This window comes from Gracilinanus agilis, chromosome 1 (assembly GCF_016433145.1).
Source record: "Gracilinanus agilis isolate LMUSP501 chromosome 1, AgileGrace, whole genome shotgun sequence".
NCBI lineage: Eukaryota > Metazoa > Chordata > Mammalia > Didelphimorphia > Didelphidae > Gracilinanus > Gracilinanus agilis.
The window spans coordinates 184,122,963-184,131,309 of NC_058130.1; positions in this window are offsets into that span (position 1 = coordinate 184,122,963).

The window sequence follows — 8,347 nt, forward strand, 5'->3', positions numbered from 1 at the left end:
ACGTCAAGATATGGTCAAAATGGGCACATTATTTAAACACATGGTGATACTATAAGAAATTAGGGGATCATGGGAATTGTTTACTTGTGATTTATGGATAAGGGAAGTCAATGATTAAATGAGATAGCATTACAAGATGTAAAATGAGTAATTTGATTTTATTAAATTTAAGATGTTTTGCACAGATAAAACTAATGCAACCAAGATGAGAGGGAAGGTAGAAAGCTTGGAAAAATTTTTTCTGATAAAAACTTCATTTCTCAAATATGAGGGGGTGGGTCAGAGAACTGGGTCTAAATACAGGATTAGAAGTTATTAAATATTCTAGTTTGCCAATCCCAGGAACAAATAAGTCATTTGAAAGAATTCAAAGATAATAAATAGGCCAAGGATATGAACATTTTTTTTACAATTACATGTGGAAACCATTTTTGAAAATTGTTTTATGACATCAAGATTCTCTCCTTCCTACTCCCCCATCCCTGACAGTAAATGGTGTGATATAAGTTATACAATCATGATATAAGTTATACTATCATGAAATACATATTTCCATATTACTCAGGAGCAGACAGTTTTCTGATAAAATTAAGACTAGTCACATGAAATATGCCCTAAATTACTCAATTAGGGGAATGTAAATTAAAACAACTCCGATGTACCACCTTACACCTATCACATTGCCCAATGTGACAGAAAAGGAAAATGATAAATATTGGAGATGTGGTAAGATTGGGACACTACTACACTGTTGGAGTTGTGAACTGATCCAACCATTCAGGAGAACAATTTGCAACTGCCTGATGGGGGTTCTAAGACTGCATAACTTGTGATCCTACAATACCACTACTTGGTCTAATCTCAAAGAGATTTAAAAAAGGTGAAAACCTATTTGTACAAAGATTTTGTGGTAGCAAATAATTGGAAATTGAGGGAATCCATCAATTGAATGACTTGAACAGTTTGTGGTATGTGTTTGTGATGGAATACTACTGTGGTTAAGAAATGAAGAGCAGAATGGTTTTAGAAAATCCTGGAAATTTTACATAAACTGATGCAAAGTGAGGTGAGTAGAGGCAGGAATCATATAACAGCAATATTGAATGAAGAAGAATTGAAAATGACTTAGCTAGTCTCAGCAACAGTGATCCAAGACAATCCACAGACTCAAGATGAAAAATGCCATCCAGCTCCATAGAAAGGAGTGATAGAGGGGCAGCTGGGTAGCTCTAGAGACAGAAGGTCCTAGGTTCAAATCCGACCTCAGACACTTCCCAGCTGTGTGACCCTGGACAAGTCATTTGACCCCCATTGCCCACCTTTACCACTCTTCTGCCTTGGAGCCAATACACGGAAGTTAAGGGTTTAAAAAAGAAAAAGAAAGGAGTGATGGAGTCTGAATGCAAACTGAAATATACTAAATTTCATTTTCTTCATTTTTCTTTGAGTTCTCTTCCACAAAATGATAAGGAAAAATGTTTTGCATTATTACACATGTAAAATCTATATCAGATGGCTTGCTATATCAGGGAGGATGGGAGAGGAGAGAATTCGGCTCAAATTTGTAAAAAAAAAAAAATTAAAATTTTTACATGTAATTAGAGTAAAAAATAAACCAGTCCAAACAAATAATAATAATAAACAGTCTGGTACTGGCTAAGAAATAAAGAGTGGTGGATCAATCTTTAGGTACAAAGAACACAGTAGTAAATGACTATAGTAATCATGTTTGATAAACCCAAAGATCCCAACTTTTAGGAAAAAAAACTGCTAGGAAAACTAGAAAATAGTATGGCAGAAACTAGGTATAGACCAACCTTTCTCACCATATACTAAGAACAGGTCAAAATGGTTACATGATTTAGACATAAAGAGTGATACCAAAAGTACATGAACATGGAGTAGTTTACTTGTCAGATCTATGGAAAAGGGAAGACTTTATGACCAAACAAAACTGATGCAAGATTAGAAGAGAAGCGGAAGCCTTGGAAAACAATTTTGCAGCAAGTTTTTTCAACAAAGGTCTAATTTTTTAAATACATAGAGAACAGAATCAAATTTATAAGATTACATGTCATTCCTCAATTGAGAAATAGTTCCAAGGGCAGCTTTCAGACAAAGATATCAAAACCATCTAGATACATGAAAAGAATGTTCTAAATCACTTTTTTCTTTTTTTTTTTTTTTTTAAATTTAAAACCCTTACCTTCCATCTTGGAGTCAATACTATGAATTGGTTTTAAGGCAGAAGAGTGGTAAGGGTAGAGGTGTCAAGTGACCTGTCCAGGGTCACACAGCTAGGAAGTGTCTGAGGCCGGATTTGAACCCAGGACCTCCCATCTCTAAGCCTGGCTCTCAATCCACTGAGCTACCCAGCTGCCCCTCTAAATCACTCTTGATTAAAGAATTGCAAATTAAAACAACTCATTTATCTACTCACGCTTATTGGATTGGCTATTATGACATTAGATATATGAAAATTGGGACACTACTAGACTGTGATCCAGTTATTCTGGACAACAACTGGAACTGTGCCAAAAGGGCTTTAAAACCGCATAGTTTTTGATTTAGCAGCACTACTACCAGGTATGTATTGCAGAGATTCCCTTCCCTCCATCCCCTCAAAAAAAAAAAAAAAAGGAAAAAGGTCTATTGTTACAAAAGTGTTTATAGCAGCTCTTTTGTGTTACAGGATTTTTTTTCTTTTCTGGAAAGGATTCTTTGTTGTTTTTTAATTAAACTATTTCTTTATTTAGAATATTTTTCCATAGTTACATAATTCATGTTCTTTCCCTTCCCTCTTCCCTCCCCCCATCCTGGAACTGACCAGCTGCTCCATTGGGTTATACATATATCATTGTTTAAAACCTATTTCCATGTTATTCATATTTGCAATAGAGTGATCATTTAAAGCCAAAATCCCCAATCATGGGGCATATGATTTTAATGGAATACCACTATAGTACAGAAATGAAGAGCAGAATGATTTCTGAAAAACCTGGGAAGACCTATATGAACTGATACAAAGTGAAGTGAGCAGAACCAGGAGAACATTGTACACATTAGCAGCAATGCAAAGATTCAAGACAATTTGAAAGGACTTGTGGCAAAAAATGATATCCACCTCCAGAAAAAGAACTAGAATATGAATGCAGATCAAAGAATACTATTTTTCATTTTCTTTTCTTCAGGGTTTTTTGTTTGTTTTATATCTGCTTCTTACAAAACATGACCAATGCGGAGATATGTTTTGCATGATTGTACATGTATATAACCAAGATCAATTGCTTACGGCCTCAAGGAGGGAGTAGGGAATGGAGGGAAAGAATTTGGAACTCAAGTTTTTGAAAATGAATGGTAAATTATTACATATTAATTGCTCGGGAGTAGACTGAGCTAAAATAATAAAAATGACAATTCTACCTAAATTAATTAATTTTTTTTACCATACCAACCAAACTACCAAGTCAATATTTTAGAGAACTGGAAAAAATTATAACAAAATTCATCTGGAAAAAATATCACATATCAGAAAAAAGAAAATGTTTTATTTTTTAAAAGCAATAGGACTTCTAAGCATATTTAAGATTGTGAAATGGATTTACTTGCCATCAAAGCCATACCAGGTATTTCCCCTAACATGGCACATAGTAAGCACTATATAAATGTTAGCTTCTATTATTATGTATTAAATACACTGTGCCAGGCATTGTGCCCAGCTCTGCTGAGGTAGGTAAGGTGTGGGAGTGGTTAGAATACAAAAACAAAACAATCCTTCACCTCAAAGAGTTTATACTCTTCTGTCCTCCCAGAATGTGCAACCTTGAAATCCCCTGGTTCCTTCAACTAATCAGTGTGATTGGGTTTCTAATCATAGAATAATAGTTGCAGAGTTGAAAAAATTGAAAAAGCATGTATTAAGTCCTTTGGGTAAAATGGTATGCTGAATATGTTGAGGATACAAATATAAGTGTAGCCCTTATTTTCAAGAAGCTTACATTCTCATAGGACACAACACATAGAGGAGATTTCAGGGGCAAGTCAAACAAAAAGCCAAACAGATAGTAATGGTGGGAAAACAAGCATTTATTAATCTCCTACTGTATGCCAGGCAGTGTGCTAATTGCTCCAGAAATATTCAATAAACATTTAAGTGCCTCAGGCACAGTGCTAAACACAAGAAGATACAAAAATATTACCTCATTTGAGCCTTCAAACAATCCTGTGAGATAGGTGCCATTATTATCCCTCTCTTACAGTTGAGGAAACTGAGGCAGAGAAAGGTCTATTTCTCAAAGTGATTAGGGAAAAAGGAAAAGAACTTAAATATTCTAAAATATTTATAGCAGCCTTCTCTATGGTATCAAAGAACTAGAAACTGAGGGGTGCCCATTCATTGTGGAATGGCTGAATCGGGCGTGGAATATAATTACGATGAAATACTACTGCGTAAAACTACACAAAAAATGATGAGCAGTATAATTTTTTTAAAACTTGGAAAGATCTACGTGAAATAATGAAAAACAAAACAAGTAGAACCAAGAGAACATTATACACACCTAAAGAATTAATAGCTGAGGAATAACTTGTGAATGTCCACTTCAAGAGAAAGAACTGATAAATAGAAACACAAAAGGCATGATTTATATACATATTTCTTTGACAGGTGATACCTTCTATTGTGTGGGGAGGGAAAGGTGGGTAAGAAGTCTGTATAAATAAACAGTATAAATAAATTTTAAAAGAAACACAGTGTTGACCAGGAAGGAGATGATAACACATCTGGAGTATATTTTTGGTTCTATCTGCAACATTTAGGGACAAATAGGGTGTGCATCTTGATAATGACCAGACTGTACAGTGATCTAGTTAAAATAACTAAGAAGGCAAGAATCCTATTCTACTTTTGTCTATCCAGACCACATCTGGAGTACTCTTTTCTCTTTCATTTTTTTCTTTCCTTTTTTTCATCCTTTTCCTGTTTCCCTCTTTCATTTTTTTCTTTCCTTTTTTCCATCCTTTTCCTGTTTCCCTTCCTTCCTTCCTTCCTTCCTTCCTTCCTTCCTTCCTCCCTTTCTTTCTCCTTCTCTTCCTTCCTTCCTCCCTTTCTTTCTCCTTCTCTTCCTTCCTTCCTTTCCTTTTCTTCCTCTCCTTTCCCTTCCCTATCTTTTCTCAGTCTGAAAATACATCATTCACTTTCTGGTCCAATTCCAACTGGCATAAAAGCTTTAATCTGCTGTGTTTGCACGACTTGGGCTGCTTCACTAGGCAGCCTTGTGGTCCTTTGCTCTTGGAGCTGCGGGACCTACAATGGACAGCCAATTGGCTTTAGCCCTCCTACAGTTTAGAACTGGCAAACGAAAGGTAACTGGCCAGACTTGGCTTCCCCAGAAGGTGCCTAGCGGGTGTGTGTCTCTATGTGCAAACACTTGAGGAGTTCAAGGTAAATAAAGATGTTTAACCTTGAAGAGAGAAGCCTTAGGGGAAAGTGACCGCAGACTTCAGGTATGTGAGAGCAGCTGGGCCTGGAACCAAGAAGACTCTTCTGGAGTTCAAATCTGGCCTTGGACATTTACTAGTTGTCTGACTGGACAAAGCGCTTAACCTTGTTTGCCTCAGTTTCCTCACCCGTAAAATGAGCTGGAGAAGGAAATGGTAAATCACTCCAGGATCTTCGCCAAGAAAATCTTAAATGGGGTCGAGAAGAGTGAGACATACACAATAACTGCAATAAATGTTGATTGAGAAAGAGAAAAGATAAGGCCAGACTCTACAATGATCTTAAGAACCCTCAAGGAAATGTCAACAAAGCCAGGGGGAATGTGAATTTTTTTTTAAACCCTTGTATTTTGGTGTATTGTCTCATCGGTGGAAGAGTGATAAGGGTGGGCAATGGGGGTCAAGTGACTTGCCCAGGGTCACACAGCTGGAAAGTGGCTGAGGCCGGATTTGAACCCAGGACCTCCTGTCTCTAGGCCTGACTCTCAATCCACTGAGCTACCCAGCTGCCCCGGGAATGTGAATTTTAAGTCTGTTCCCTTAGTGGCAGCTCCAAATCAGATGATGTTTTTCCAATCTCCCCTTCACTATGGAATTAATATAGGCAATTTCTTGATTGTCTGGGGATTAAATTTTTTTAAATCCACAAAATATTTTTTGTGCACTGGTTTCTTCATCTTTGAAATAGTTTTTTCTACTAGACCACGGAAAATGCTGAGCTGTATCTTAGCTGAGGTTTAAGTTCAGAATTTTTAAAAATGGAGGTGAGACCCTGCACACACCCCCTGCCACAATAACAAAAAAGGTTGGAGTTAAGTTTAAAGGCCTGTAGAAAATAAATGTTCTTATTGAATACTTCCATTTCTAAATGGAACATCTATGTGAGAAGTTTCATGTATATGATTCTAACTTCCATCTGTACTGATTAAACACCTTCTGCATATAGAAAAAAATTATTTGGGGGCAGCTGGGTGGCTCAGTGGATTGAGAGCCAGATCTAGAGATGGGAGGTCCTGGGTTCAAATCTGGCCTCAAATGCTTCCTAGCTGTGTGGCCCTTGGTAAGTCACTTGACCCCCATTGCCTAGCCCTTACCACTCTTCTGCCTTGAAACCAAAACACAGTACTGATTCTAAGGCAGAAGGTAAGGGTTTACAAAAAAAGAACTATTAGATACTGGAGAAGGTATAATTAATAAATAAGATGAGGTCTCTGTTCTCATGGAGCTTAGAGGAACCCTACATAAGTAACCATCATACAAATTGAACTATAAAAAGTACCTAAAAGTGATTCTAATCAAGAAAGGCAAAAAAGGACTATTACAGTTTTTAGCAGCACATTTTAAAAAAAAAATAGTTTAGAATCAATACTGTGTATTGTTTCCAAAGCAGAAGAGAGGTAAGAGCTAGGCAATGGGGGTTTAAGTGACTTGTCCAGGGTCACACAGGTAGGAAGTGGCTGGGGCCAGATTTTTTTTTAAAAATCAGTTTTTTAATTGATGATTTTTTATGTCACCATAATTTTTCCCAATAAAAGTTAACATAACTGAAAAAATCCAGAAAAGTCTGAAAACATAAGCCACGTACAACCGTTGTGGACCTCTACAACGGGATAGAGCAGGCATGTCTTTTTACCTCTTTGCCTTGGGATCCTGCTTGTTCTTTATCATTTTGAAACTTTGACTTTTGCGTGCGTGTGCACGTGTGCGTGTGCATGTGTGTGTGTGTGTGTGTGTGTGTGTGTGTGTGTTCTGGTTACCTTGCTGTAGTCACCGGTTTCTTGGCTTTGCTTACTTCGCTTTGTATCACTTCACAGAGCTCTTTGCAGGCTTCTCTCTATTCACCACGTTAATCCTTTCACAGAGCACAGTGATACAGTCCATAACATTCGTGAGACACCATTTGTTTAGTCATTCCCTATTGAATGGACATCCATCTCTGTTTCTAATTCTCTGTGAACACAGAAAGGGCCATTAAGCAGCACTTTTAATGAAAAGAGCAATTATAGCGATCAACTGAAAGTCAGCCCAGCTGTTCCAAAGGGTGATTATTTCCTAATTGTGCTTTGGTTCCTTACGGTTTCTTCAGTCTTCAGATGAGCGCTTAATGACTTACTTGGGAAAACGATTGTCTTGTCATTGCCTAAGATGGGAACTACCTTCACCTGAGAATCCATGTTTTTCTCCTTGTCAGCCAGGATTCCATCGCCTATAAATGACAGAGGAAAAGGGTGAGGATTTCTGCAGCTCAAAGCTTTCCTTCCATGATCTGTAGGTGGTTCCAGGAGACTCTCAAGCCTCTGCTTTGTTCTCGTCAAATCAGGTAAGTGGAAGAGAATTTCTCTCCTAAAAGCTAACACTTGGGAGCATGGAGGTGGCTCATTGGATCAGTAACCAAAGCTCATCCTTAACAAGGATGGGATGGCTAGCCCCTTTAAAAGAACTAGGTGGGGGGGAGGGGGGAGCAGCTGGGTAGCTCAAGGGATTGAGAGCCAGGCCTAGAGACAGGAGGTCCTGGGTTCAAATCCGGCCTCAGACACTTCCTAGCGGTGTGACCCTGGGCAAGTCACTTAACCCCCATTGCCCAGCCCTTACTGCTCTTCTGCCTTGGAGCCAATACACAGTGTTGATTCTAAGATGGAAGGTAAGGGTTTAAAAAAAAAACAACTAGGCAGGGGCAGCTGTGTAGGTCAGCTGATGAAAAGCCAAGCCTAGAGACAGGAGGTCCTGGGTTCAAATTTGGTCTCAGATACTTCCAGTTGTGTCACCCTGGGCAAGTCACTTCATCCCAATTGCCTAGCCCTTACCATTCTTCTGCCCTGGATGCATCCTTCAGTATTGATTGATTCTA